Below are 5,459 nucleotides of genomic sequence, written 5' to 3' on the forward strand. Positions count from 1 at the left end.
TTTTGGACTTAGGAAATTTTTCAACACTTGTAAAATTTTTGTTCCTTCTTTGAAGAAGAATACTTTCCACTATTAGCTTCTTTCTCTTTTTCTTCTTAGTTGTCTTCTTATTTTCGGTCCGAGAGCGCCGACACTTGTAAAATTATCTAAGTCCGAAGACTTTTGGAATGAACCAAAAGTCAACGAACACAATACATCAACCCTATCAACATCAAGTGGCAACCCGAAGGAAGCGCAGCGGCCAGCCCATGTACAACGCGAAGTTGTAGCATGCAACCAACCAACCGCTAACCTCCAACGGCACTCAATGTATTCGTTACACATGGGCGCACCTGCACCACACTGTCGTGACCATCCAACGAGCCGTCGGTTCGGTCGTGTGTTACAAGCACCCCATCACATAGGCATAGAGTCACCACACAGTGTTCTTCAACACTCTCGTCACATGGTGCAAGTCACGGTACGCACCACCAATGTGCACTGGTTGGCCAATTCCAGCACACACGGGGCGCGCACGCGCAAGCACTAACCACCAAGCATGGGTCGCCTGAGAGGATCGATGCGAACGCATCTCTACAACTTGAAGCTCCCAGCCTGTAGTCCCGTCGTTTGCGGGCGGTCGTAGGTGTCGAAACTAGTGATATCCACAGTCGGCAAGCTCGTCCACCGGTGTTCCCAACATGTATGGTACTAACACGTGCAGCGCGAACCCGCCCTTTGCGGCCTAGTAGTAAGCGGGGATGAGACGCCAGTGTGCCAATGGACAGCACGGACGGTTCTCGGAGGGTTGTTAGGCCCGCTAGCTTACGACCACCTAATGGGTATAAGAAGCGCTATCAGCTCGGATTGGATACGACCTTAGAGGCGTTCAGGCATAATCCAGCGGACGTAGCGTCATACCATAGTCCGTTCGAACTAGTATTGAGCCAGTGGTCCGTACCTGTGGTTCCTCTCGTACTGCACAGGAATTCCGTTAAGATAGCGACAAACAATGCACACCAGTAGGGTAAAACTAACCTGTCTCACGACGGTCTAAACCCAGCTCACGTTCCCTTGAAAGGGTGAACAATCCTACGCTTGGTAAATTTTGCTTTACAATGATAGGAAGAGCCGACATCGAAGGATCAAAAAGCCACGTCGCTATGAACGCTTGGCGGCCACAAGCCAGTTATCCCTGTATTGTCACCTGGGTGCTGACAAGTGAAGATGTGGTAAACAAACGCTCCGTCAAGAAGTGGTGAAAATTTGGTGAAAATCGTAATAAAATCGTTTTAAAAGTGTCAAAATCGTGCTTAGAGCACCCGATATACCCAAAAATAGTGAAGTTCGGCCAAAAAACGACAATTTTTGTGCAAATACAGTTTTGTTGTGTTTTTGCCCCCTCCGGGAGCACCAAAGTGAACCGGTGTTCAGGTGTGCAAAAAATCACCTCTTTTCCTGCCGGAAGAGGTTGATTTAAGGTAAATCGTGGCCGCTGAAGCCGATAAAACGGTTTCCGAGTCGATCGGAGCAGTGGAAGTGCGACAAAAAACGATATTTTGGTGCCCATACATTTTGTATGGGGAACTTTGGACACTCACAGCTCAGTGAATTTTGAACGGATTTGGACCGGATATGTTTTAAATCGTGTGCGGAGTGCCAAAGAAGTGATTTTGTGAAAAAACCGCATCAAAATCGGTGATTTTAGTGCTGAAAAAAGTGGAAAACACTTTTGCAACACGTGGTGACAGAACTGCCCAGGCGGCATTTTCCCATGGTACAAAATATTGAGTGTGTTATAAAGTGGAAAATTTTTATCGCCTGATCGGTTTCGTGAGTGTTGGAGGTGGTTGAGCACGGAGAGACGATTCGGGGAAAATTTTTCCCCCCGCTCCCACCTCACCCCATCGCCCTCAGTGACCCCCGGCCTTATTAAGGCCTTATCAAGGTGCATTAAATTTTGGACTTCGCCGGAAAATTACACAAGTGCAGTGGAAAATTCCGGTTTTGTGCTGGAAAATTCGGGGACCTCCAGACGCACCCCCTGGATTTTTTCCGGACCTCCAGCACCCCCCCCCGCATTTTCCGGATTTCCTTATTAAGGCGTTAAAAAGGTGGAAAACATAAAAACGCTGCGGAAAATTATTTGCGGGCTGCAAAAAATTCCGGTTTTGGGCTCTAAAATTCGGGGACCACTTGCCACACCCCCTGAAATTTTTTCCGCGCCCCCACCACCCACCCACCCCCCCCCCCGGATCAGGAATCGCGGATTTTTGGTGGATTTTCGGGTTTTTCGCCATTTTCGGGTGAAAGGAGAGGAGATAGGAGCTTGGTGTGTTCGGGAGTTTTGCTCAGGAGGGGCAATTACATCTAGCCCCCCACCCCCCTGGGTCATTTTCCACCCCCCCTGGCCAATTCGGCATTTTTGGGGGTCTAGCTCGGTCTTGATAAATCGTGGAACGACCTAACGTGACGAAACACCACCTCCCTGAACGATTTTACTGCTCGAATACCATTTCTGCTGTGGTGGTTCTCACGGGGCAGTCCGCTGCTGGCGTCCTCCCGTGAGGGGGAGTAAATCCAGCATAAAGTGCGGAAAATGTCAGTATCTGGGCGATCCCTTCGTCCCAGGGCTGACTCATCCGACGTGAGACCGGCCAAGCTTCCGCAGATTATGGAGGCGAAAGTGGCCGTGACTAGAGTGTCCCTACCGACAATGAAGCCAGCTAGCTCGGAGATGGTCGAGCTGAGGAAGCTCATGAGTGAGACTTCCCTCACTAATGAGCAGCTACTGTCGACAATTCAGGACCTGCAGCAGGAGCTCTCGGCTCTCCGTCAGCGTATGGACGCCAACGCCGAGCAGGCTCGGATTGATATGCAGCAGGTTCAGGAGCGTGCTCGTCAGGAGCTACAGGCGGTCCAGGAGCAGGCTCGCCAGCGTGAAGAGCGGCTTCGGGAAGAACACATGAAGGACCGGCAGGCGCTGAACGAGCTTATCCTGCAGTCGATTGGCGCCAAGAATGTGACTGCTCAGGGTTACTACGCCAGCATCGCCGAGGAGCAGCGCACGTGGGCAGAGGTGGCCAGTAGTGAGCCGGTTAAGCGCGTGCAGCGCAAGCGTGGCAATCGCCGTGGTAAGGCGCAGCCATCACAACAGCAGCAGCAGCAGCAACAAATCCGGCAGCAACAGCCATCCCAGCAGCGTCAGCAGCAGCAGACACGCCAGCAGTGGCCGGCGTTGCAGAAGCGGCAGCAGACGCAACAGCAGGGGCCAACGTTACAACAGCAGCAGCAGACGCGACAGCAGCGGCCAACGGTGCAGCAGCAGAGCCAGCCGCGACAACAGCAACAGCAGAGTCAACAAAAGCCGACTCGCCGTAACGTGCGTCCAGACACCATCGAAGTGGCGCCGGCAGTAGGTACAACCTGGACGCAGGTGTATCTGAAGCTACGTACGGCCCCAGAACTGGAAGAGGTCCGCACGGCTATCGGGATGGGCCGGCGAACGGCACAGGATCATCTCCGTGTCCCCATTAGTCGAAGCGCGGACAGTGAGGCACTCGCGGATAAGATCCAGAGTGTCATTGGCGAAATGGGTGCAGTGCGAGTGCTGACTGAGATGGGTGAGCTGCTGATCACCCATGTCGACTCGCTGGCCACCGTTGATGAGGTGAAGGAGGCGATTCGGGCTAAGCTTGGAGTAGCCCCGGGCATCACCTTCTGTGAAGTTTGGGAGCTGAGCGATGGCACGAAGCGCGCACGTGTTCGTCTTCCGCTGGTAAAGGCGCAGCAGCTGTACGAGGCAAAACTGTCTCTTTGCCAGTGCATCAGCGTGGCTCATGAGGTCCCTCGTCGTCCGATCTCCCAGCGTCGCTGTCTGCGGTGCCTGGAAACGGGGCACATCGTGCGGGACTGTCGGAATGAAGCGGACTACCGAGGCAAATGCTTCCGCTGTGGCAGCACCGGTCATCTGGCGAAAGCCTGCGCTTTGGAGCCCAAATGCCTTAAGTGTGGTGGCCCGCACAACATCGGTCACCAGAGCTGTGGACAACTGCCGGCACCGTGCCAGGTGTGAGGCAACAACTGCGAGTGTTGCAGGCGAACCTGGGTGGTGGACGCACCGCACAGGATTTCGTTCTGCAATCCGCTCGGACTGAGCGGATCGACGTGCTGCTGCTTTCGGAGGTGTACCGGCCTCCGGAGAACAACGGAACGTGGTCAGTGGACTCATCGGGGGCAGTGGCCGTGGTGGCCACCGGAGCATATCCCATCCAGCGTGTGTGGCGCAGCCCAACGCCCGGATTGGTGGCCGCCCAGATTGGAGGAGTTGTTTTCGTCAGCTGCTATGCTCCTCCACGACTGACTCTCGGTGAGTTCGAGCATTTTCTTGAGGCGCTCGAACTGGAGGCACTTTCCCATCATCACGTCGTAGTGGCAGGCGACTTCAACGCCTGGCATGAGGAGTGGGGAAGCGAGCGGAACACCGTGCGAGGTGAGGCGCTGCTCAACACCATCGAGCAGCTTGGGCTGAGGATCCTCAACCAGGGAACAACCCCAACGTTCGTCGGGAACGGTGTTGCCACACCCAGCGTCGTGGATGTGTCGTTCGCGAGCGAGACTATCGCACGCCCCGACACATGGGCAGTGGCTCCTGACTCGTTGGCGCGGTTTTATACGGCTTCCGACCACCGGTACATCCTTTACACCGTCGGGCCGTCCTCCTCACCTCAGCTCCAACGTCAGCAGCAGCACCAAAGCCAGAACCAGCGACCGCAGCAGCAGCGGCATCATCGGCGGCAACAACAACAGCAAAATCGCCGACGACAGCAGCAGCACGACCAGCAGCGGGTACGAGGCCACCAGTCAAGCAGGAGATGGAAGGCTTCGCAGTTTTCAGCCGAGGCGTTCCGAGCAGCACTTAGCGCAGCGAACTTCGTGGAGCGAGCAGTAAACCAGGAGGGGATGGTCGATGCCATGTTGCGGGCATGCGACCAAACGATGGCGCGGATCACCTCGTCGCACCGTGATCCCCATCGAGCCCTCTTCTGGTGGACACCGGAGCTCACACGCCTTCGTGAGGAATGTGCAGCAGCTCGCGACCGTATGGTTGCCACGGTCGATTTGCAGGAGCGCAGCATCGCAGCAGCGCACCACCGGACTGCGAGGCGGGCCATGGAGAAGGCGATTCGGGCCAGCAAGCGCACTGAGTTTGATGAGCTCATCCGACTGGCGGAGGAGAACGAGTTCGGAGCAGGGTACCGGACTGTCATGTCTCGGATTCGTGGCAGTTACGTGCCTCCCGAGACTGACAAGGAGGAGCTGCTACGCATCTCTGGGGACCTGTTTCCGACTCACCCGGCTGTCGAGTGGCCGGCAGAGGAGGACGTCGAGGATGGGCAGTCGCTGATGCCTGTCACCACGCGAGAGCTGCTGGACATCGTGGCGTGCATGGCCAACCGGAAGGCGCCGGGATTGGACGG

The sequence above is a fragment of the Anopheles funestus genome, assembly GCF_943734845.2.
Source record: "Anopheles funestus chromosome X unlocalized genomic scaffold, idAnoFuneDA-416_04 X_unloc_24, whole genome shotgun sequence".
NCBI classification, from domain to species: Eukaryota; Metazoa; Arthropoda; class Insecta; order Diptera; family Culicidae; genus Anopheles; species Anopheles funestus.